Source organism: Rhinolophus hipposideros (genome assembly GCF_964194185.1).
Source record: "Rhinolophus hipposideros genome assembly, chromosome: 2".
Lineage (NCBI taxonomy): Eukaryota > Metazoa > Chordata > Mammalia > Chiroptera > Rhinolophidae > Rhinolophus > Rhinolophus hipposideros.
In genome coordinates this window covers 6,519,003-6,546,895 of record NC_138048.1, presented here as the reverse complement: position 1 = coordinate 6,546,895, position 27,893 = coordinate 6,519,003, and positions in this window count along the sequence as shown.

The following is a 27,893-nucleotide window of genomic DNA, read 5'->3' as shown; positions in this document are numbered from 1 at the left end:
CTATGGATAGATCATTCAAACAAAAAATAAATCATGAAATAGCAGCCCTAAATGACACATTAGATGAAATGAACATAATTGACATATATAGAGCACTTCATCCTAAAACATCAGACTATACATTCTTATCGAGAGTACATGGAACATTCTCAAGGATAGACCATATATTGGGACATGAAATCAGCCTCAGCAAATTTAAGAAGATTGAAATCATACCAAACATATTCTCTGATCACAAGCTTTAAAATTGGATATCAACAGAAAAGAAAAGGAGAAAAAAACACAAATACATGGAGATTAAACAACATACTTTTAAAGAACGACTGGGTCGAAAAAGAAATTAGAGGAGAGATCAAAAGATACATAGAAACAAATGACAATGAAAATATATCCTACCAAACTTTTTGGGATGAAGCGAAAGCAGTTTTAAGAGGGAAATTTATATCATTACTGGCCTATCTCAAGAAACAAGAAAAATCCCAAATAAATAACCTCATGTTACACCTCAAAGAACTAGAAAAAGAAGAACAAGTGAAACCCAAGATTACCAGACGAAAGAAAATAATAAAAATCAAAGCAGAACTAAATGACATAGAGAACAAAAAACAAACAATAGAAAAAATTAATGTGACAAAGAGCTCGTTGTTTGAAACAATTAACAAAATTGACAAACACTTGGCTAGACTCACTAAGATAAAAAGAGAGAACACACTAATAACAAAATCAGAAATGATAAAGGGGAAGTTATCACCGACAACACAGAAATACAAAGGATCATGCAAGAATACTATGAAGGACTATATGCCACCAAATTCAATAACCTAGAAGTAGTGGACAAATTCTTAGAAACATAAAGTTTTCCAAGGCTGAACTATGAAGAACTGGAAAATCTAAACAGAGCGATCACCAACAAAATTGAATCAGTCATCCAAAACTTTCCCAAGAGCAAAAGTCCGGGACCAGATGGCTTTACTAGTGAATTCTACCAAACCTTCAAAGAGGATCTAAGTCCAATCCTGCTCAAAGTCTTCCAAAAAATTGAAGAAGAGACAGTACTCCCTAACTCATTTTATGAGGCCAACATTACCCTGATACCAAAACCTCGTAAGGACAACAGAATAAAAGAAAACTACAGACCAATATCTCTGATGAATACTGATGCAAAAATCCTAAACAAAATTCTAGCAAATCGAATACAACAATGCATTAAAAAGATTATTCATCACGACCAAGTGGGGTTCATCCCCTGGGCACAAAGATGGTTCAACATCCAAAAATCCATCGATGTGATACATCAAATAAACAAAATAAAGGACAAAAATCATATGATTATATCAATTGATGAAGAAAAAGCATTTGACAAGATACAACATTCATTTATGATTAAAACACTTAATAAAATAGGTATACAAGGAAAATACCTTAACATAATAAGGCCATCTATGACAAGCCCTCAGCTAATCTCATAATTAATGGCGAAAAACTGAAGCCCTTTGCTCTACGTTCAGGAACAGGACTGGGCTGTCCCCTGTCACCTCTGATTTTCAACATAGTGTTGGAAGTCCTTGCCAGAGCCATCAGGCAAGAGAAAGAAATCAAAGGCATCCAAATTGGGAATGAAGAAGTTAAATTATCACTCTTTGCAGATGACATGATGCTTTATATAGAAAACCCTAAAGACTCCACCAAAAAGCTGTTAGAAACAATCAACGAATACAGTAAAGTTGCCGGCTACAAAATCAACGTACAAAAGTCCATGGCATTCCTATATACTAACAATGAAATCTCAGAAAAATAAATACAAAAAACAATTCCTTTTGCAATTGCAGCAAAAGAATAAAATACCTAGGAATAAACTTAACCAAGGATGTGAAAGACCTATATGCTGAAAACTGTAACACATTTTTGAAAGAAATTGAAGAAGACAAAAATAAATGGAAAGATATTCCGTGCTCATGGATTGGAAGAATCAACATAGTTAACATGGCCATATCACCCAAAGCAATATACAGATTTAATGCAATCCTCATCAAAATCCCAATGTCATTTTTTAAAGAAGTAGAACAAAAAATCATCAGATTTGTTTGGAACCACAAAAGACCCCGAATAGCCAAAGCAATCTTCAGGAAACAGAACAATACTGGAGGTATTGCACTCCCTGGCTTTAGATTGTACTGCAGGGCTACAATAATCAAAACAGCATGGTATTGGCAGAAAAACAGTCACATAGATAAATGGAATAGAATTGAGAACCCAGAAATAAAACCACATAAATATGGACAGATAATTTTTGACAAAGAAGCAAAAAACATACAATGGAGAAAAGACAGCCTCTTCAGTAAATGGTGCTGGGAGAATTGGATAGCCATGTGCAAAAGAATGAAAGTGGACTTCTATCTGTCACCATGTACCAAAATTAATTCAAAATGGATCAAAGACTTAAGCATAAGACCTGACACAATACACTGCATAGAAGAAAACATAGGTACTAAACTTATGGACCTTGGGTTCAAAGAGCATTTTATGAACTTGACTCCAAAGGCAATGGAAGTAAAAGCTAAAATAAACGAATGGGACTATATGAAACTTAAAAGCTTCTGCACAGCAAACGAAACCATCAACAAAATAAAGAGGCAACCAAGTGAATGGGAGAAGATTTTTGCAAACAGTGCCTCCGATAAGGGGCTAATATCCACAACATACAAGGAACTCATGCAACTCAACAGCAGAAAAACAAACAACCCAATGAAAAAAGGGCAGAGGATCTGAAGAGACATTTCTCCAAAGAGGGCATACAAATGGCAAATAGATGTATGACTAAATGCTCAACATCACTAATCATCAGAGAAATGCAAATAAAAACCACAATGTGATATCACCTCACTCCAGTCAGAATGGCTATCATCAACAAGACAAATAGTAACAAGTGTTGGAGAGGCTGTGGAGAAAAAGGAACCCTCGTACACTGTTGGTGGGAATGCAGACTGGTGCAGCCGCAATGTAAGGCAGTGTGGAGGTTTTTCATAAAATTATGAATAGAATTACCATATGACCCAGCAAAACCCTCTCCTGTGTATCTACCCAAAGAATTTGAAAACACTTATCCATAAAGACACGTGTGCTCCAATGTTCATTGCAGCTTTGTTTACGGTGGCCAAGATATGGAAACAACCAAAATGTCCTTCGATGAATGAATGGATAAAGAAGTTGTGGTATATATACATAATGGAATACTATTCGGTGGTAAGGAAAGATGATATAGGAACATTTGTGACAACATGGATGGATCTTGAGAGTATAATTCTAAGCAAAATAAGTCAGACAGAAAAAGCAGAGAACCATATGGTTTCACTGATATGTGGTATATAAATCAAAAACAACAAAAGAACAAGACAAAGAAATGAGAAACAAAAACTGATAGACACAGACAATAGTTTAGTGGTTACCAGAGAGTAAGGGGGGAGGGAGGTGGTAGATGAGGGTAAGGGGGATCAAATATATGGTGATGGAAGGAGAACTGACTCTGGGTGGTGAACACACAATGGGATTTATAGATGATGTAATACAGAATAGTACACCTGAAATCTATGTAATTTCACTAACAATTGTCACCCCAATAAATTAAATAAAAAAAGGTAAGTAATAGTTGACATCTGCTGAATTCTGTCCATGTACCAGCCGTGTGTTGTGTTTTATGTAGATCATTTAATCCAATCTTCAAAATACATGTAATTATTAAATAATTTTAGTATTCACATTATTAGTATTACTTTGGAAAAATTTGACTGAACTTAAGATAGGATTTCAAACCGAGGAATTTGGATGCCAGTGTCTTACTATGACTCTGTACTGAGTCCACATTTTGTAATCAATATCTTAGTTTTCACATAAATAAGATTGTGCAAGGCTTTTCTTTACCTTTTAAATAGTCTACCTAGAAAATAAAGATTTTGGGTTTTATCAATTTAATTCCCTGTGCTTCTTGTTGTCTTTACCTGGTCTCTGATTCCTTAAGAAATTGAGTCTTCTTTATTAAAAGAGCTAGGTTTTATTTACAAGTATATAACTTTCTGTATTTGCCTTTGAAGTCTTCAATTGCCACTTTGATTAGAAGAGTATCACATATATATATATATATATATATATATATATCTGAATATATATATATGTATATATATATGAATATATATAAATATATATATATATATATTTAAGAATTGTATTTATATATATAATTCTTGCACATATAGGACCTGAAATGAACTTTTCCCTTTTAGTGAGAAACAACCCAACGTCCAGCTGCTACATGAAAGATAGTGTTACTGTTCATTTGGTCCAATATCTCTGGATGACATCTATTTTCCTCTAGTTCTGTCATGGTTCCCTCATGGAATTGTGCAACCTATATAGGCAAGTCATGTGTATAACCTCATTAACACACGCAAGTTCTGACAATTAAGTTCATGAACTTGTTGCAAGGATGTTGCTCACAGTTTTTTGATACCAGAGGATTATTCATTATGAAATGAATTTATACCAACTGGACAAACAGTTAACCAATTTTACTATTTGGAAGTGCTGAAAAGGCTGCATGAAAAAGACCACCTGAACTTGTTGCCAACAATTCACGGCTCTTGCATCACGACCATGCACCAGCTCACACAGCACTGTCTGTGAGGGAGTATTTTAGCCAGTAAACAAATAACTGTATCGGGATAGCCTCCTTACTCATCTGATCTGGCCCTCAATGACTTCTTTCTTTACTCAAATATAAAGAAAATATTGAAAGGAAGACATTTTGATGACATTCAAGACATCAAGGGTAATACGACAACAGCTCTGATGGCTATTCCAGAGAGAGTTCCAAAATTGCTTTGAAGGGTGGACTAGGTGTTGGCATTGGTGCATAGCTTCCCAAGGGGAGTACTTCAAAGGTGACCGTAGTGATATTCAGTAATGAGGTGGGTAGCACTTTTTCTAGGATGAGTTCGTGAACTGAACTGTCGACCTCATATGTACAAGACAAGAGAAGAATTAAAAAAAATGAAAAAATTTAAATATCATGTGTTCTGCAAACAAGTAACAGATTATATTCCTAATTTTTGCAAATTGCCAGAAGGCCAGAGCTGGTATTTCTGACTTAATTCCTCCACTACCAATTCATATTGTCTTTGTTCAGTATCTCTGCCTTTTAGAAGTTTTTCCCTATCAGAATGATTCAAGGTATTATTCCTGAGGGCCCAGAGCCTGTAGTGGGTCCTTCTGATATAGGAATGCCATAAATTTTACTTCTTGACAAGGTAGAACTAGTACGTACTGAAGAGTAATTCCCTGTATTACATCTCTAATTCCCCTCCCCTTCCGCACCAAGCTTCATTATCTAGCAGGAACTCCACTTACTCCTGAGAGTGAGGGCCAATCATCTCAACCATAACAGTGAAATGTACTGCTTCAGATTCTGCTGCCCACTGGGAGGGGCTCTATTCTCCACTCTCCTTCATGCCCCCGTCCAGATATCACAGGGGCTGTGATATAATAACTGCCACTTTCAATAGGTGACTGCACTTTGCTCACAGCCAGTTATAATCTACTGTCCCATTTCTTCATTTTCAAACTGAAATGGACATCTCCATGAGGTCCTTATCTTTGGTATTGATGGAGGCAAAGCAGTGTTATGGCAAGGAAAGACATGCTGGGAATGTGAGCAGTGCCCTTAAGAACTTATCTAGACTTTGCAGACATATTTAGGGAAGAACCCCCACTTTATGGCTAATTAGGTCACATATTAGATAATTCAAATTGGACAGCTGAGACAAATTGGTCAACTGATCTCCCAAGCACTCTCCCACCAGAGACACAAGCTATTTTTCAGACAGGAGATAATAAATTGCTCAAAGGGACGTGACCTATCTCCAAAATCCTAGTGACCTTTCGCTGTGACTAGTCTATCAGGGTTTTTCACATGACTCATCCAGGAGGATGGAAAGGTGTCCTCAAGATGCTTTTAGCAGCATTGGCTCATCAGCTGAAAGAAACAGGGGCAGAGCCGCTCAGACTGTATTCGGGATCAGTGGGTTGCACACTTCCTCTGAGCTCTACTCAATTTTGGATGACTTGATAAAGGAATTGGAGGAGGACACCTATAGATAGTATATGTTTGTCATAAAGGTCCAGGTGACACACCAGGCATTGTACCTTCCCCGTGGTGATTTAAGACATGAAGTATGATGGTTTGTCCTTCAGTAAAGGAATAATTGTTTTTCACTAGAGAAAGGGGTCATTTGACATGCTCAATGCCACTCAAACCCAGAAAATGTTATGATATGGTCCTTGCCATTTTCTCTGAATTTATTTCTAATTTATTTTCAACGCGTCATGTGAATTTACTACTTCACACTCCTCAGATATCACTATAATGGCTTCAATGTAGTGGATGAGCATGAAGTTCTGTGGGATAGTAGGATGGTTGAAGTATTTAGCTGGAATGTTTTACTATCCTTGAAGTAAGATATTACATTTTTACTGCTGGCCCTTTAAGATGTTTTTCTCATTTTTTGTGTAGGAAGAAATAAAATGTATTTGCTATTTCCATGCACACCAAATACCAGGGACACTTTAATTTTCTTTAGGAAGCAGCCCACACTAGGAACAGCAGTAGCATCAGAATCATAACCTGATCAAGTTCAATAATCCTCTACCCTTCCCCAGGCACCACTAGTCTTTTCATTTAGCCAGAATAGGAATCAGAAATGTGATAGGAAGCAACAAATCTCCATCTTCCAAGGCTGTAATGTAACAATAACCATTTCAGTCCTCTCAGAGGTGTGTTATATTGTTTGACTTATTGTTATGATAGGAAAAGTGAGGCTCAGTGGCTTTTGTTTTTACTTCCAACATAACAGCCCTTCCTGAAGTATCAGGAAGTCAGAGTGGTGACTCTGCAAAGTGGTGATATTGATCCAAAGCATGAACGATACAACTATGGAAATTTCCAGAGTGGAGTCTGGGCCACAGAGACCTAATTGTGAGATTACCTTACTTTTGAATTCCATTTATTATATGACTCTCCAAAGGCCCTTAAGACTGGTTGCAAGTTTTTGATCTGGATGTTCATGAATAGTGTTTCGTTAGTGTTGGTCCATGAAAATTATGATTAGTTCTCCTTTGCCAGTGAACAATTACCTAGGAAAGTACCCATAATTGTTCTGGGGAAGGTTAGGGAAAGACCCATGTTATATGAAACCAAGGCAAATCAATCTTGTGGATCAATGGGAGACTGGGCTTATATTCAAACTGTTTCCTTACTCATTACTATCTTGATGTTATTTTTCCCCTGGAGGACATACACACTTTAAAAGAAACACTAATAGAACTTAAAAAAATATATAGTTAGATAAAAAAAAAAAAGCTGAAAATATTACTATCCAGGAATGTAACTCATTTATAGCACTGAACATTTCTCTATATCTATATTTGTATCTGGTAAAAATTATAGAAATCCCAGACTTACAATGGATCAAGAAGAAATGAAATTTTACAGCCATTGTAAAATGTTCCTTCCTTATCCTTCACACTTAAAAATAGTAACAAATATTAGCATGCTATTTGAATTGTAAATTTGTAAAAATGATGACTCATTTATTTTAAAACTTTGACACATTAACTAAATCAAAAACATGTGGAAAAAAATCCATGTGTTTTGAAATTCTTAATATCTCTTCAATCACCTCTAGATGACTGAAGAAAGAATACTGTTATAATGTTTGAAATATTGATACAGTGAATACTTGAGATATCTTGTCAGACGTGATTGGATCATTTCACTTTTACAAATACTTGTAAGTTACTATCAGAAATTAACATTGGTTGTGTGGCTATGTAATTTACCACATAAAATATATCTTTTGTCTAGGCTATGAATAAAGGTCATATTTGGATTTGCAAACTTAGTTGCTTTTCTTTAGCCATAATCGTCCTTGTTCTCAATCTCTGTGTTCTTATCCAGACTATGAAACAGTGTTTCTCAATACTACCGTATTTCCCCCAAAATAAGACTGGGTCTTATATTAATTTTTGCTCCAAAAGACACATTAGGGCTTATGTTCAGGGGATATCATCCTGAAAAATCATGCTAGGGCTTATTTTCCAGTTATGTCTTATTTTTTGGGGAAACACGGTAGATGAACATTAGAATCACCTGGGGATTTTTTAAACACTGATGTATAGGTTGGACCCCAGATCAATTAAATCAGGATGTGGGGGGCACGACCCAGCCATGAATCACCAAGACTGAGAGCCACTGCTTTCAGTTTCTGCATTATATGTAATAAATCAAGAAACTATGTCAAGAATTAAAAATATAAAAAAGTATAAAATCAGTTCTTAACTACAACACATAACCATACAATCAATCCAATTTGTTCTTCTCTGTCAAATCACACCTATTGATGTAGTACTAGGGATAATTGTAATAGCATTTAAGTTAGACCTCAAAACTATGAGGTAGAACAGATCTCAAGACTATGACTTAAAGTAGATCTCACAGAAACAGCACAGGTATGTAGGGAGAATGATCTCCACCTACTAAGTCTGAGCTAGTCCCACCCTATTTTAATTGACAACACGGGTGAGAAGGTCATGGTCAGAAACTTTCAAACAGACCTAGAGGCTCAGTATGACCCCTCCCAGGCTGCACTGTTGGTTTTGTAGCTTCTCAGACATTCATAGTGAGGAGTGACTTAAATATCCAGGCAGGTGTTTGGGATAAATGTCTGAGACCCAATATTTTCTAGAGGGGAAAGTTTATTTTTCTTCAATACAGAAACATGTATTAATATTTCTACTATATGTAGTAGAGCATACAGAAAACTACTGGTTCATAATAACACATTAAGGCCCATTCAACAACCTGCAATGCTTATAGCCGATCTGAGAATACTTTGTAAAATACTAATGAGCCAGGGAGAGTGTGTTATTTGTGGATTATTCTTCTAGAGTCTTGTAATAGTAAACATCGATCAGAAGGTTGGAGATTAAATGGCTCATATTATTTAACATATTTTATTTTCCTGTAGAAGAAATGTTAGATGTGATGGCTAGGTTTGTAGGTTTGGTAGTCAGATTTATATTCCCTCTTTAACCCCTGCTAAAAGTTTACATACTAATCCCTGGAACCTGGGTGTCATGCAGGGCGTCAGGCTGGGTCTCTGGTCCCACTCCCCACATAAGAACGCAGGACATGGTGAGGCCAAACAAAAACACCCACGGAGCCATATATAGGGGAGTCAAACCAATATATTCTCCCTGGCGGCTGGGCTGGAGACACAGGAAGCAGGATCTACATAATCTGCAACCCACCATCCTAACAGCAGTCCATGCTTGCCAGCCACCATCTTCTTGCTAGCCTCCATTTTTTTCTGCTAGCGTAGCCACAGCAGTTATATTAGTGGCCAATGGCTTACAGGTTACAGCTGTCGGCCAAGTAGCCACAGCTGATGGCCATCTGATCACAGTTGATGGCCATTTACTACCCGAGCCAGCACCTTTCTATGTGAGGCCGAGAGCCTGGAAACTGCTTTTTGGGGCTTTGTCCCCACACTGGGAATATGTTACATCACATAGTAAGCGGGAATTAAGTTTGCAGGATTAAGATTGCTAATCACCTGATCTTAAAATAGGTATTATTCAGGTTAGCCCATTGTAATCACAAAAGCCTTTAAATGTGGAAGAGGGAGGCCAAAGTATCAGTGAACAAATGATGTGATGTGAGAAATACTTGACTGGCTGTTGTTGGCCTTGAAGCTGGAAGAGGCCCAAGGAATGTGAGCAACTCCTAGAAGCTCACAAAAATGGACTCGCCCTTAGAGTCTCCAGAAAGAAATGCAGTCCTGTTGACACCTTTTATAACACAGTAAGATTCATTTCAAACTTCTTACCTAAAGAAAAGGAAGATAATACCGTGTTTCCCCGAAAATAAGACCTAGCTGGACCATCAGCTCTAATGTGTCTTTTGGAGCAAAAATTAATAAGACCTGCTATTATATTATATTATACTATACTATAATATAATATATTATGTCATGTTATGTTGTGATATGTTTATTATATTATATTATAATATGATATATTATATTATATTACATTATACTGGGTATTATATTAATTTTTGTTCCAAAAGACACATTAGAGCTGATGGTCTGGCTAGGTCTTATATTTGGGGAAACATGTTTTAAGCATTAAGTTAATTTTTTGAAGCAGTAATAAGGAAACAAATACACTAGGCCAGACCTTAAAATACCTTCTTATAAAATACATTTAAATTAAATGTATCTTTTCATGAGGTATAATTTACAGTTTCTAACTTGTAGCGATAACTTATACTTCAGTCATATAGGTTTTGAGAAACATATACCCATGAAATCCACATTCTTGTCAAAATACAGAATATTTCATCACCTTAAAATGTTTGCTTTCTTTTTCTTAATAATTTAAAATTTATTGGGGTGACAATTGTTAGTAAATTTACATAGATTTCACGTGTACAATTCTGTATTACATCACCTATAAATTCCATTCTGTGTTCACCACCCAGAGTCAGTTCTCCTTCTATCACCATACATTTGATCCTCCTTACCCTCATCCCCCTTACCCTCTGGTAACCACTAAACTATTGTCTGTGTCTATGACTTTTTGTTTCTCATTTGTTTGTCTTGTTCTTTTGTTGTTTTCGGTTTATATACCACATATCAGTGAAATCATAGGGTTCTCTACTTTTTCTGTCTGACTTATTTCAATTAGCATTATACTCTCAAGATCCATCCACATTGTCACAAATGTTCCTATATCATCTTTTCTTACCGCCGAATAGTATTCCATTCTGTATATGTACCACAACTTCTTTATCCATTTATCTATCGAAGGACATTTTGGTTCTTTCCATGTGTTGGCCACGTAAACAAAGCTGCAATGAACATTGGAGCATACGTGTCTTTATGGATAAATGCTTTCAGATATTTTGGGGTAGATACCCAGGAGAGGAATTGCTGGGTCATATGGTAATTCTATTCGTAATTTTTTGAGGAACCACCACACTACCTTCCATATCGGCTGCACCAATCTGCATTCCCACCAACAGTGTACGAGGGTTCCTTTTTCTCCACAGCCTCTCCAACACTTGTTACTATTTTTCTTGTTGATGATAGCCATTCTGACTGGAGTGAGGTGATATCTCATTGTGGGTTTTATTTGCAATTCTCTGATGGTTAGTGATGTTGAGCATTTTGTCATACATCTATTTGCCGTTTGTATGTCCTCTTTGGAGAAATGTCTCTTCAGGTCATCTGCCCATTTTTCATTTGGGTTGTTTGTTTTTTTGTTGTTGACTTGCATGAGTTCATTGTATATTGTGGATATTAGCCCCTTAACAGAGGCACTGTTTGCAGAAATCTTCTCCCATTCAGTTGGTTGCCTCTTTATTTTGTCGATGGATTCTTGTGCTGTGCAGAAGCTTTTAAGTTTCATATAGTCCCATTCGTTTATTTTAGCTTTTACTTCCATTGCCTTTGGAGTCAAGTTCATAAAATGCTCTTTGAACCCAAGGTTTATAAGTTTAGTACCTATGTTTTCTTCTACGCAGTTTATTGAGTCAGGTCTTATGCTTAAGTCTTTGACCTATTCTGAATTAATTTTGGTACATGGTGACAGACAGTGGTCCAGTTTCATTCTTTTGCACGTGGCTGTCCAACTCTCCCAGCAGCGTTAATTGAAGACACTGTATTTTCTCCATTGTATGTTTTTTGCTTCTTTGTCAAAAATTGTCTGTCCATATTTATGTGGTTTTATTTTTGGGTTCTCAATTCTATTCCATTGGTCTGTGTGACTGTTTTTCTGCCAATACCATGCTGTTTTGATTATTGTAGCCCTGTAGTACAAGCTAAAGTCAGGGAGTGCGATACCTCCAGTATTGTTATTTTTCCTTAAGATTGCTTTGGCTATTCGGGGTCTTTTGTGGTTCTAAACAAATCTGATGATATTTATTTCTATTTCTTTTAAAAATGCCATGGGGATTTTGATGGAGATTGCATTAAATCTGTATATTGCTTTGGGTAATATGGCCATATTAACTATGTTGATTCTTCCAATCCATGAGCACGGAATGTCTTTCCATTTCTTTGTGTCTTCTTCAGTTTCTTCAAAAATGTCTTATAGTTTTCAGCATATAAATCTTTGGTTAAGTTTATTCCTAGGTATTTTATTCTTTTGCTGCAATTGCAAAGGGAATTGTTTTTTGTATTTCTTTTTCTGAGATTTTATTGTTAGTATATAGGAATGCAATGGACTTTTGTACGTTGATTTTGTAGCCAGCAACTTTACTGTATTCGTTGATCGTTTATAATAGCTTCTTGGTGGAGTCTTTAAAGTTTTCTATATATAGCATCGTGTCATCTGCAAATAGTGACAATTTAACTTCTTCATTCCCAATTTGGATGTCTTTTATTTCTTTCTCTTACCTGATGGCTCTGATAAGGACTTCCAACATTATGTTGAAAAGCAGAGGTGAAAGGGGACAGCCCAGTCGTGTTCCTGAATGCAGAGCAAAGGGCTTCAGTTTTTCACCATTAATTATGAGATTAGCTGAGGGCTTCTCATATATGGCCTTTATTATGTTAAGGTATTTTCCTTCTATACCTATTTTATTAAGTGTTTTAATCATAAATGGATGTTATATCTTGTCAAATGCTTTTTCTGAATTAATTGATATAATCATTTGATTTTTGTCCTTTATTTTATGTGATGTATCACACTGATGGATTTGCGGAAGTTGAACCATCCTTGTGGCCCGGGGATGAACCCCCTTGATCATGATTAATAATGTTTTTAATGCATTGTTGTATTCGATTTGCTAGAATTTTGTTTAGGATTTTTGCATCTATATTCTTCAGAGATATTGGTCTGTAGTTTTCTTTTTTTGTGTTGTCCTTACCAGGTTTTGGTATCAGGGTGATGTTTGCCTCATAAAATGAGTTAGGGAGTACTGTCTCTTCTTTAATTTTTTGGAAGACTTTGAACAGGATTGGAATTAGATCCTCTTTGAAGGTTTGGTAGAATTCACTAGTAAAGCCATCTGGTCCCGGACGTTTGCTTTTGGGAAGGTTTTGGATGACTGATTCAATTTCGTTACTGGTGATAGGTCTGTTTAGAAATTCCAGTTTTCATGTTTCAGCCTAGGAAGTCTATATGTTTCTAAGAACTGGTCCATTTCTTCTAGGTTACTGAATTTGGTGGCGTATAGTCCTTCATAGTATTCTTGCATGATCCTTTGTATTTCTGTGGTGTCCGTGATAACTTCCCCTTTTTGATTTCTGCTTTTGTTAATTAGTGTCTTCTGTCTTTTTATCTTAGTGATTCTAGCCAATGGTTTGTCAATTTTGTTAATCTTTTCAAAGAAACAGCTCTTTGTCACATTAATTTTTTCTATTGTCTTTTTGTTCTCTATTTTATTTAGTTCTGCTCTGATTTTTATTATTTCATTCCTTCTGCTGACCTTGGGTTTCATTTGTTCTTCTTTCTTGTGTTTTTTATGGTGTAACATGAGGTTATTTATTTGGGATTTTTTTTGTTTCTTTAGATAGGCCTGTAATGATATAAATTTCCCTCTAAAACTGCTTTCGCTTCATCCCAAAAATTTTGGTAGGATGTATTTTCATTGTCACTTGTTTCTATGTATCTTTTGATCTCTCCTCTAATTTCTTCTTTGACCCAGTCATTCTTTAAAAGTATGTTGTTTAATCTCCATGTATTTGTGTTTCCTCATGCTTTCCTTTTGCAGTTGATATCCAATTTCAAAGCCTTGTGATCAGAGTCTATGCTTGGTATGATTTCAATCTTCTTAAATTTGCTGAAGCTGATTTTATGTCCCAATATGTGGTCTACCCTTGAGAATGTTCCATGTACACTAGAAAAAAAAAAGTATAGTCTGATGTTTTAGGATGAAGTTCCCAATAAATGGCCATTATGTCCATTTCCTCTAATATGTCATTTAAGCCTGGTATTTTGTTATTTATATTTTGTTTGGATGATCTATCCATAGCTGTCAATGATGTATTTAGGTCCCCTAGTAAAACTGTGATTTGGTGAATTTCTCCCTTTAGTTCTGTAAGTAGTTGCTTGGTATATTTCGGTGCTCCCTGATTGGGGGCATAAATATTGATGACTGTTATGTCTTCTTGTTGTATAGTCCCCTTTACCATTATGAAATGTCCATCTTTGTCTCTTGTTATCTTTTTCACCCTGAATTCTGTTTCATCTGATATCAGTATAGCTACACCTGATTTTCTCTGGATACCATTTGCTTGGAGTGTCAATTTCCACCCTTTCACTTTGAGTGTATGCTTGTCCTTGTAGCTGAGATGTCTCTTTGAGACAGCAGATGCTTGGGTTTAGTTTTTTGATCCAATCTGCCACTCTGTGCCTTTTTGTTGGTGAGTTCAGTCCATTTATATTTAGGGTGATTATTTCTTGTCATTCTATCCTGTCAGGGTGAGGATTTCCTGTCATTCTATCTTCAGTTTTCTGGTAAGGCTGTGTCTCCATTGTTTCTTTGCCTTTTTGTTGTTGTCTATTATTTCCGTGTGGTGGTATTTTATGATGTTTCCCTCTGTTTCCTCTTTTATTACAGTATATATTTCAGTTCTGGATATTGTTTGAGTGGTTAAGCTTAAGTTATGTAAAAGAAAGTTTGATATTTAGAGTATTCCACTTTCTCCAGCACTCTTACTTTCTCCATTCCCATAATCTGGTTCAGGCCTTTACTCTCCCCCTTTTTATGTTTTGGTTGCCACAAATTTTCCCTGTTGATGGATGTTGATTAACCTCCTTTAGTATTTCTTGTAATGAAGGTCATGTATTAGAAAATTCCCTCAGCTTCTGTATGTCTGGAAAGGGTTTTATTCCTCTTTCATATCTAAAGGATATCTTTGCTGGATATATTATTCCTGGCTCATAATTTCTTTTTCAATAGTTTGAATATTTGGTTGCAGTCCCTCCTGGCTTATAGAGTTTCTGCTGAAAAATCTGATGATAATCTAATGGGCTTTCCTTTGTAGGTTACTGTTTTTTTTTTCTTTACTGCCTTGAGGATTCTTTCTTTGTCATTGATTTTAGACAGCTTCAATACAATGTGCCTTGGGGAAGGCCTGTTGGGGTTGAGGTAATTAGGTGTTCTATTTGTCTCTTGGATTCGAGGATCCAATTCTTTCCACAAGTTTGGGAAATTCTCATCGACAATTTTTTTGAATATATTCTCTGTTCTCTTCTCTCTTTCTTCTCCTTGTGGTATGCCCATTATTCTTATGTTGCTCTTTCTGATGGAGTCAGAAAGTTCTTGTAGAGTTCTTTCATTTCTTTTAAGTCTCAAGTCTCTTTCTTCTTCCATCCGTGTCATTTCCAGGTCTCTATCTTCGATGTCACTGATTCTTTCCTCCATCTGGTCAACTCTACTACCTAAGCTGGCTATTTCATTCTTAATTTCTTCTATTGAGTTCTTAATCTCCAGAAATTCTACTTGGTTCTTTTTTAATATTTCAATCTCTTTTGTAAAATGCTCATGTTGTTATTTGATTGTGTTTCTGAGTTAATTAAATTGCTTTCTGTGTTTCCTTGCATTTTGTTGATTTTTTTCAGAATTGCAATCTTGAATTCTTTGTCATTTTAATCACATATTTCCATATCTGTAAGATCTTCTTCTGGAGACTTTTCACTTTCTTTCTGAGTTGTCTTGTTGCCTTGGTTATTCATGGCAATTACTGATTTATTATTTCTCTTCCTAGACATCTACAGGAGTCACTTCTTCAACAGGTTGATAGGAAGAGGTCTTTCTTTTTTTTTTCCAGTACTTATTTGTAGAATGTTTTGTTTTCTCTCTGACTGCAGCCTTGTTTTCTCTCTCACATGGTAGTACTATGTTTTCTCTACACTATATCAGCTTCTCACACAATGGGAGTATTCCCTGGGAGGCTGTCTTCTACTCTGTTAATAGTTCGCCTTGGTCATAGGGCACAGTGTCCATGTTGGTATGCGGAGAGCTTTTGAAGTTCCAAAGCTATTCCTGCACCAGATTCAGAATTCGTATGTTTCAGCAGTTCTTTTTACTCCTGCAGACATCCTCCCAGATAGATGGGGCTGGGTGAGTTGTGAGAGGTGGCCCAGAGAAATGGCAGTGACCACCACCACAGCTGGTCCTGCTTCCCCAGCTCCCTCTCCTTTGCCAGAGCAAGTTGGGCTGCGAATCTGTGTCTGCAGACCACAGTTCTCAGAATAGCATATATTCTGTTCTTTTGATCTGACACCGCTAATGTTCTTCTAGCACCAGGCAGGTGGGCATGGGGCGAGCTCTGGGAGTGTAGGGAGGGGGCAGCTCTTCTCAGTGCCTACAGCTTCCGTTCTCTGTGGTAGTGAGGGCTTAAATTGCTGACCTCAGTTTCTTCCCTCAGTCTTTGCTCTGAGATCTCTGCTGTGAGCGTTGAGTTCAGCCATGTTATAAGCTGTCCCCTCAGCTCTGTGGGCCATAAACGGAGCCCTAGCAGTCTGAGTTCTTCCCTCTCCGGCAGCTGAGGTAGTTCCAGGATGCAGTGAGCTCAGAGCACTGAGCTAGGTCTGTGTCCTTCTCCGGCGTGACCCTGTCTCCGCACTTCTCCCTTCCCTCCTCCCCCGCTCATGCGATTTGCCCACCTTCAGGTGAATTCAGTAGTGGGCCTCTTCTTCTTCGCTGTCTGCTGGGTAGGGAGTCCTTTGTGGAGTTATAGTTGTCCGATTAGTTGTAAATTCTGGGGGAGATTTACAGAGGCTCACCTCACACCGCCATTTTGATGATGTCTCCCTTAAAATATTTTTTTATCACCCCTTCCCAATCAATTTTCCCTTCATCCACCAGACAACTACTGTTATGATTTCTATCAGTAAAAATTAGTCTTGCTGCAGTTTCATATAAATGAAATCAAACAGGATTGACTATTGTGTTTTGTTTCTTTTACTGCGGTTAATGTTTTTGGGATCAATCACAGGGTTATGTAAATCAGTAATTCCCTCTTTTCCATTACTGAGTGATATTCCATTTACAAATATACACAATTGTTTATTCACTTGTTGACTATCTGAATTGTTGCTAGTTTTTGACTCTTCTTATTCAGGTGTTTGAAAATTTCTTGTGCAAATTTTTGTGGACATTTATTAGACCTTTACATTCATATTTGGCTGAAGTATGAAACCAATTATATTAGCCTGGACAGTGGGTCAGAGTGCAAGAATCTATGTGGTGAATATCAACTAATTGAATAATCACACTTGAAAATTGTTGTTGGCTCAGATCAATTTTAGGTTCTCCCTTCTAGTTATCCAGTTCCATCCAGCTGCCCATAAGTCACTATTGGAAGCCAGTCAGTCCTGATCTCCACTCATATTTATCTATCCGATTTAGCATAATAAATAGCTTTGATGCTGGTATCAGAAATGCCTGGATTAAGGGCAATTTGGATATCCACACGCAAAAAGATAAATCAACACACTCACCTTACATAATAACTAAGAATTAACTCAAATGGATCACAGACAAAAATGCAAGAGCTAAAAAAGTATAAATTTTAGAAATAAACAAAAAGTCCTTAAGACTTCAAAAGATTTTTTCTATGACACCAAAAAGCATGGTCCATAAAAGAAAAAAATATATATAAATTGGACATTACAAAAATTCAGAACTTTTGCACTGCAAAAGACCCCATTAAGAAAATGAAAAGTCAGTTAAGGACCTGTATTCAAAATTTACAAAAATCCTTTTACAACTCAATAATAAGACAAACAAGTCAATTTTAAAAAGAACAAAAGACACAAACAAATACTTCATCAAAGAAAATATATGAATGGTGAATAAGTGCAAAAAGATGCTCAACATAAGTCATTTGGGAAATGCAAATGGAAACCACAATGATATATCATTTCATACTCATTAAAGTGGCTATAATAAATAAAACAGACAATAAGATCAGTTGTGGAGGACATGGAAAAACAGCAACCTTGTCACAGTCCTGGTGAGAATATAAAATAGTGTAGTCATTTTAGAAAACAGTTTATTCGTTTCTCAAAAATTAAGCATAAAACTATCATGTAACCCAGTAATTTCACTCCTAGTTATCAACCCAAGAGAAATTAAAAGATGTCTACACAAACATTTTCATGCAAATCTTCACAGCAGCATTATTCATAATGGCAAAAAAAAAAAATGGAAAAGGAAAACTAATGTACTTCAACTAATGAATGGATAGACAAGATATGGTATACCCATGCAATGGAATACTATCCAGTAATAAAAAGTAATGAACTATTGATACATGCTGAATCATGAATGAACTTTAAAATATTACACTAAGTGAAAGAAGTCAGACACAGGAGACCACATGTCCACAGAAGGCAAATTTGTAAAGACAAAGTAGATTAGTGGCTAGGACTTCGTGGTGGGAATTAAAATTAAATGTAAACGGTTATGAGGAATATTATCTTAGGTGTAAAAATGTTCTAAAACTGATTTATCATTGTGGTTGAACAAGTAAGTAAAGTAAAATACAAAAATTATTGAATTGTACACTTTATTTTTTATTTTTTGAATTGTACACTTTAAATGTGATTTTTTCTTATATGAAAAATAGCTTTAAAAATAGTGTTTTTTTTTTTTTAAGAAAGAATGCCTAGGTTCAAAGTTTGGTACCTGAACTTACTAACATCTATCTTTGGGCAAATTAGTTAACTGCACTGAACCCCTTTGTCTCATGTGTAATATGGTGAAATCTGTATCTATATCTTAAGATTGGCTCAGGTTGACAAAAGAACAATATGCCATGGACCTGGAATAGAGTAAAGGTTTGATTAGTGTAATTATTATTTGTCATACTATGAAACTATTTTCCACTCTACTCTCCATTCAAAACTCTTATTTCCTCTAAAATTCTGATTAAACTTAAAATAATTGATAGGTCATGCATACTTAGGGAGTTGTTTGCTGGTTATTTTAATCTAACTTTTAAATTGGAGAGTTGAAGGGAGATAAACAATATTTAAGGCCTAAGAACGTATGTGGCATGTATTGGTGCTCCTGGTGGTGAGCCTATGGTTACTCAAATGCTATGCTCAGGGAGGGGAGAGGGGAGTGGGGGCGGCCAGAACTGGTTGGAGTGTTCACCTGAGCTTAGATGACACTTCATATGTTCCTCTTAAACTTTCTAACCTGGCACACTGCTCAGCACATAGGAGTACATATGGCAAACAAATACCATATGTGTGCAACTTGATTCAATTACAGATGCTAATTTAATGAAAAAATTAATAAAGGTGACAGTTCCCTTTAACTGAGAAGAGATAATTACATAAGCCTCAAAAGAATGAGCTTGAATGTATAGTTATAAAATAGGTCTTTAAGTGTTTAGATTTTAAATCATAAGGAAAAGTTAGTTGAAACCTAGAGTTGAATTTTCCACATCTGCTCCAGTGTAAACCTAGGTCTTAAAACTCCATGTAGAGATGTTTATGTGAACATATTATTATAGTCTTCCTCAGGTTTTTCCTAAGCACATTATTTATTTATTTATTTATTTATTTATTTATTTATTTATTTATTTATTTACCTTTTTAACCTCTAGGTTCTGGGAAGCTTTCATAAATGCCACTGGCAGTGTTCATTAAATGAACATTTCTCCTGTTACCTAATTGTTTGTTTTGAATCTCCAATTTTCTTTAGTGGCCTTCCGTGGATTACTTTGCCTATATTATAGGCTTCTACTCTGGATATATATTTAATAATGTGCTAAATGGCACATTATTTTCCTAAGCCATCAAATCTGTGAGCATTCCTCAGGGTCACACTTGATTTTCCTACCTTCTGCCATCTCTTTTCTAATATGCTACCATAAAACATAAGCGGCAAAATAATTTACTCCCTGCAATGATTAAAAAATTATTTTAAATCCCACATCTTTTAGGGCTCTCCCAACACCCTCCTTCACCATATACATAATCAGTCAAATATATCAAGTGTGGCTTCTTAGGTCTTTCTCTGATTGGAGCTAATATTTGTTGAGAATAGTATGTGTAAGATACTGGGCTAGGCACATTGACTGAATACATTGTCACATTGTCCTCACAACCACCTTAGGAGGTAGGAACATCACTGACTTCATTTTATGGACAAGGAAACTGAGATTCAGAGAGACTGAACACCATGTATCTATAAGGTCATTTTTGAAACATGCTTATACTCATACTCTATTTGGTCATTCCACTTCGAGGACCACACTGTCCACATTAAATAACTCACCTAATTGAAATTAAAAATATTCTGCACTCAGTTATGAGCCTCTGCTTCTTCAGAGTAATGATCTTTGTCCTATGTGGCTAGACACGAAAGTGGAAATGCCAGAAAGAGTGAGGTTCAAAGCCTCTGGAATGCTGAACAGAGCTATTTCCATGAGAGTGTGCATTCCAGCAATGGGTTTAATTGGTGGTCAGGTGACAAGATCCAGGAAGACGGCACAAGCATGAGTAGAGAACAAGAATCATTTACCCTCCATTGGGGAGAAAACTGGGCAGAGCATAAACTGCCATGTACAAGATGGAAAGCAGACTCCCACAGATAGGTACCAGACTAATTTTTCTCTCACTCTATCTAACATGAGAAGAAAAGTATGAAATGTGTCCTGTTCTCCAGAGTAAGGGATGATTTTCAGTGTTTGCAGAAAAGGTGTTACTGAGTAGATGCTGAAGTTCTCACAGATTGCTTCAATTTTCCATCCTTATAAGCTCCAATTATCAAATTTCCGGTAATTCGTATGCTCTGTTCTAAAAGACCTCCAATTTAATTCCAAGAAGAATGAATACTCAAGAAAAGTATAGTTTCAAAGACTCCAAATACTTATTATTACTCTATTTCAATATGAAAACAATTTTGAATTATCTCTTAATTGGTTTGAGTTATTTACAATCCGATGAATCAGTTGGAGTCAATAGCCAAACAAACAAACAAAAAAGGTGTGTGTGTGTGGGGGGGAATTTACTTTGAATTCTAATAGTTTTGAACCAACTTCAAACGCTTTAATACAGTATGAATTAATAAGCATAAGCCTAAATTTTTCTTTTTGACAAATCAGAAAGTTATGAGTTCTTTGAATGTCATTACTGATTTATTCCATCAGAATCCTAATTGTATTATTCTACCACTCCAATTCATAGTGCAAATTATTATTATATAAATTTAAAAAAATATATCCTTCATTGAGGGCATCTGAGATTTCAGATACTGTGCTTGGTGCAGATAACACTTTAGTCCCTCAAATAATTAATTTTGATTTCTCATAGATTACAGAACCAAAACCCAAACTTAATGCTCATCAAATTTTTGTAACTTAGCCTTAATGTTCTTATAGTTTATATAAACCTATACGTTTTCTAGATGTTCTGATCGACCATCTGTTTTTCAAACACACTTGACCCTTCTTTCCTTTGATCTCACAATTTGATGAATCTGCAATGGCATCCTTTAGTTTTTGAACACATTAAAGTTGTTCTTGGTATAAAGAACATTTGTTGTATGTTTGCTTGCCTGCCATTGATTCCTTCTTTTGGAAATATATTCCTAGTTCATTTTGTGGAAGCACTACCTGCCACATTCTTAAACTTTCCTGCCGTACTAAATGGTTCATGGGTAAGCAATTGAACCTAGACAAATATGGTTGGAGTTACTCTCAGTGAGGAAAGTGTGTTTTTGAGGAAATGGAGCAGAGAAACGGAGAAAAATGCATCCTGATGATGACAGTGTTTGTACCTTGATCAAAGACTTTCTATAATAGGAATCAATAATTTTATCTTATAATTTTTCCCTCAAAATCCAATTCATATTGTATTTTCTGCCATTTTTTTTCCCATTTGCCTCCTCCACTAGCAATTCATTTTATCCCGTAGTTCTATAGATATAAGAGTTTAGAGCTGTACTTAGAAGAACATGGGGCTTAAATCATCCCATGTATTCTTCCCTTTCTAATTTTGTGTCTCCCCATTGTTCAAAAATTTAATAGGGAAATTTAGAATATGCTGGTTTCATGCTCAGAATTGCCACACACACACATACACACTCTCACACACACAACATTCTATTTTAAAATAAGCAAATCCAAACAATACAGATATTTTGTGTGTGCATAAAAAAGGTCAGCAGTATTAAGAGATTTCCTCTTAACTCTGCATCAAAGTGCAAGTCCAGTTAATTCTAAGACTAGCAGTACAATGAAAGCACATTTGTAAATGGGTTGTATAGACTGGTGTGTGTAAAGCTTTGAGAATGTCTCAGAGCACTCAGAATATTCCCTGACCTCAGTTCAAGGCTCGAGATAACCCTTACATTCTATGCACAGCTCCACCTGTGGTGTCACAACCTATCTGCTGGGCCACCAAAAGAATACCGGGGAGAGAATAGTTCCTCGTAACTGTGTTCACCCACTGTGCATAAAAATGGACAGCGTCAAGGAGTCATCTACAAACAGATTATCTTCCATACAAGGAGCAGAGATTGATTTGCAGGGATAGAGTATTTTTCCACTAAAAAGAATTATTGTACTACATGAATTTAAAAGATATACTTTTTTTTTCCTTCTTTAAAACACATATTTGACTAGATTGGCCATGCGTTGATGATTGTTGAAACTGGGCTTTGGGAACACGAAAGTTCATTGTGTTACTACTCTCTCCGCTTTTGTGTGTGTTTGAAAATTTCCACAATTAAATGTTTTTAAAAATGAAGAAAAAAACATATTTGTAAAAGCACAGCTATACCATTGCAAAGAAGATTATAATGATTTTTAAACTTTTCAATTTTGCCTGTGTTAAAACATAGGGATTTACTTGATTATTGTAGTAAATTTTCCTAAGATGGCTGCTTTTATGTTGGAGTAAAGTTGGCAAAGAAAAGTTTTCCTGATAAGAAACAATTTTATTTAATGTGATCATTCGTGTGTATGTGTTATATGTATGTGTGTGTTTATGCTTATAACTAATTAAGTATAGAAATCCTATGTTTGAGATTTTCCTGACATACAAACTCGATAAGTTTGTCACTAAAGGTGAGAGAAAGCTTTTCATGGAAGCATTGGTGTTTTTTCTGACTACTGGTCTCTGAACAAGGAAACCTCACGGAGCATGGAGAGCCGGGGACCATCATCATTAGGACCCTGTAAGTTCTGGGTCCTGAAAGCTGAATTCATGAAGATACTTTTAAATTAGCATCTTAGTCTCTGTTTTATATCTCCTGTAATCTCTTTCTGAATTTAAAATTTACAGAATCAACATTTTTAAGTAGTTTTCATTTCACAATTTAAAAACTACTCCTCCACACAGATGCAGTAACCTGTATAGACAAGGTTTTGAAATATTACCATCTTCATTAAAATTTATTGTTTCAGGGAATAATATCAAGGCGAGTTCTCTTCTAAACTAGATTCTAAATAATTTTTTGTTTAAACCACTTTACTGTGTTTTCTTTGTAATCATATACAGCTTAATTAGAGTGGGTTTGGCTAAACATCTGGATAAATGTCACGTTTTCCCAAATGGGCCTACATGTGATAGAAAGGAGACTGTTATTAGTGTATTCCACAATAACTAAGTCATTTGTGGTTTTCAACAACACCCAGGGGGTGACATGCCTGTCATAAAAGCATCACATACGGTACTCCTACTGCTTGACTAGCAGATAGTCAGACATCACACTTAAATACTTTCTACTAGTTCCTCATGAGAGCAAGTTTTCCTGAGATGAATAGATGAAAGAAGAAAGAAGTGGGGGGAAAGAATGATGAATAAGTTTGCTTACTTTTAAATTTTGTATATACTATTTATTGTACTGTGTTCCTGTTTACTATCAAGTTCTATTGAAGATTTTGTGACATTAAGAAAGCCATTAGCATATGGAGTAGCTCTCAACTCTTGTCACGTTCTGATCTCTTGGGATGATAGAATCAGTCTCAGAGAGAAAGAAAGAGAGCTAAGAGAACTCAGGACCTCTTCCTCTTAGTAGCTGCCCCAGAAAACACTGGATAGAAAATAGAGGGCATGAATCAGATAGTCCTTGTTGAAATTCTGGCTCTTTCAGTTACCGGCTGAATGTCATTAAGCTATGGACTTGAACTTCTCTGAACCCGCTCAGTCTCTTTCACTGTAAAATGGCTACAGTAATACTTACTTCAGATAACAGAAGAAATGATGGGACAAATATATAAAACACCTCTCACAGAATGACTTCTATAAGACTAAATTATTATTATTTTCCTCTCTCTGATGAAGGAGATAACAAGAGTATTGCAGGCTATTGGAGAAGAAAAATCTTATAATTTCAAGACTTCTAAATGTAACAGTAATAAAGTCATTTTTCTAGATTAAGTGCTTTCAATTTTTATGAATGCATGAATTAACCAGTATTTATTGAGCTCTTGTCCAGCATGAATCCCATTACCTACATGTTTTAACTTTAATTAGAAGAATGAAAAGATCTAGTTCCTACTTGCTCTGTTTATGGTACAATTTAAATAATGGAAATAGCATGAAAATGGAAAACAATTATGAGCAAAAGATATACAATGAATTGTAATGATATTGTTATATGGAAGTAATATTAATAGACCTGAAGAGTTTATCACTAGACTTTCAGATTACCTTAGAGACGAGTGTGAACATGTATGGATTACCTTCCTGACCTTTCTCTGTCTGTGCTAGGTGTTGAATGCCAACTATCTCCTGTTAATCCTTGTGATAACACATGTGTATGAGCTGTTATTATATGCATTTCAAGACAAAGAGTATATTTTTAATTAAAGTTTATTGGGGTGACAATTGTTAGTAAAGTTACATAGATTTTAGGTGTACAATTCTGTGATACATAACCTATATACATCATATTGTGTGTTCACCACCCAGAGTCAGTCCTTTTTTCATCTCCATATATTTGATCCCCTTTACCCTCATCTACCACCCAGTTCCCATCTTACACTCTAGTAACCACTAAACTATTGTCTGTGTCTGTGAGTTTTTGTTTCTTCATTTGTTTGTCTTCTTCTTTGTTGTTTTCAGTTTTGTATATCACATGTCAATGAAATATTATGGCTCTCTACTTTTTCTGTCTGACTTGTTTTGCTCAGTATAATAATCTCAAGATCCATCCATGTTGTTGCAAATGCCACTATTTCGTCTTTTCTTACCACCGAATAGTATTCCATTGTGTATATATGCCAAAACTTCTTTATCCAATCATCCATTGAAGGACATTTTGGTTGTTTCCATGTCTTGGCCACCGTAAATAAAGCTGCAGTGAACATTGGAGCACATATGTCTTTATGGATAAATGTTTTCAGATTTTTGGGGTAGATACCAAAGAGAGTGATTGCTGGGTCACATGGTAATTCTATTCATAACTTTTTGAAGAACCTCCAGACTGTCTTCCGCAGCGTCTGTACCAATCCACATTTCCACCAACAGTGTATGAGGGTTTCTTTTTCTCCACAGCCTCTCCAATACTTATTATTTGTCTTGTTGATGATAGCCATTTTAACTGGTGTGAGGTGATATCTCATTGTGGTTTTTATTTGCATTTCTCTGATGATTACTGATGTTGAACTTTTTTTTTCATGTGTCTATTGGCTATTTGTATGTCTTGTTTGGAGAAATCTCTATTTAGGTCCTCTGCCCATTGTCAAATTGGATTGTTTGTTTTGTTGTTGTTGTTGAGTTGTGTGAGTTCCTTATATATTTTGGATATTAGCCGCTTATTGGGGGCATGGTTTATAAAAATCTCCCATTCTGATGGTTGCCTCTTCATTTTCTCGATGGTTTCTTTTTCTGTGCAGAAGTTTTTTACTTTGATATAGTCCCATTCTTTTATTTTAGCTTTTATTTCCCTTGCCTTTGAGGTCCAATGCATAAAATACTCTTTGCAACCAAAGTCCATAAGTTTAGTACCTATGTTTTCTTTTATGCAATTTATTGTTTCAGTTCTTATGTTTAGGGTTCTGATCCATTTTGACTTAATTTTGGTACACGGTGACAGATAGCAGTCTGATTTCATTCTTTTGCCCGTGACTTTCCAATTCTCCCAGCACCATATATTGAAGAGGCTGTCTTTTCTCCATTGTATGTTTTTGGCTTCTTTGTCGAAACTTATCTATCCATATTTATGTGGTTTTTTTCTTGGGTTCTCAATTCTATTCCATTGGTCTGAGTGTCTGTTTTTCTCCCAATACCATACTGTTTTGATTACTGTTGCCCTGTAGTACAAGCTGAAATCAGGGAGTATGATACTTCCAGCAGTGTTCTTTCTTCTTAGGATTGCTTTGGCTCTTTGGGGTCTTTTGTGGTTCCATACAAATCTGATAATTTTTTGTTTTATTCCTTAAAAAAAAGCCATTGGGATTTTAATGGGGATTGCATTAAATCTGTATATTGCTTTAGGTAATACAGCTATTTTAACTATGTTGATTCTTCCAACCCATGAATGTGGAATGTCTTTCCATTTCTTTGTGTCTTCTTCAATTTCTTTTCAAAGTTTTCAGCACATAGGTCTTTCACATCTTTGGTTAAGTTTATTCCTAGGTATTTTATTCTTTTTGCTGCATTGCAAACTGAATTTTTAAAATTATTATTATTTCTTTTTCTGAGATTTCATTGTTAGTGTATAGAAATGCAATAGACTTTTTTGTATGTTGATTTTGTAGCCAGGAACTTTATTGTATTCATTCATCGTTTCTAATAACTTTTTGGTGGATTCTTTAGGGTTTTCTATATATAGCATCATGTGATGTGCAAAAAGTGACAATTTAACTTCTTCATTTGCAATTTGTATGTGTTTTATTTTATTTTTTCTCTTGCCTGATTGCTCTGGCAAGGACTTCCAACACTATGTTGAAAAGCAGAGGTGATACGGGACAGCTCTGTCGTGTTCCTGAACGTAGAGCAAAGGGCTTCAGTTTTTCACCATTAATTATGAAATTAGCTGAGGGCTTGTCATATATGGCCTTTATTATGTTGAAGTATTTTCCTTCTATACCTATTTTATTAAGTGTTCTAATCATAAATGCATGTTGTATCTTGTCAAACGCTTTTTCTGAATCAATTGATAGAATCATATGTTTTTTGTCCTTTATTTTGTTTATGTGATGTATCACATTTATCGATTTGCATATGTTGAACCGTCCTTGTACCCCAGGGATGAATTCCATTTGGTCATGATGTATAATGTTTTTAATGCATTGTGACATTTGATTTGCTAGAATTTTGTTTAGGATTTTTGCATCTGTACTCATCAGAGATATTGGTCTGTAATTTTCTTTTTTGTATGTTATCCTTACCAGGTTTTGGTAATCCTTACCAGTCTGAGGCCATCAGGGTAGTTGGCCTCAGAAAATTAGTTGGGGAGTATTGTCTCTTCTTCAATATTTTGGAAGAGTTTGAGTAGGACAGGTATTAGATCCTCTTTGAATGTTTGATAGAATTCACTAGTGAAGCCATCTGGTCCCAGATTTTTGCTTTTGGAAAGGTTTCAGATGACTGATTCAATTTCCTTACTGGTGATTGGTCTATTTAAATTTTCTAATTCTTCGTGATTCAGCCTAGGAAGGCTATGTTTCTAAAAACATGACCATTTCTTCCAGGTTATTGAATTTGGCAGCATACAGTCCTTCATAGTATTATTAAATGATATTTTGTATTTCTGTGGCATCCTTGGTAACTTCCCCTTTTTGATTTCTGATTTTGTTTATTTGTGCTTTTCTGTTATCTTAGTGAGTCTAGCCAAGGGTTTGTCAATTTTATTAATCTTC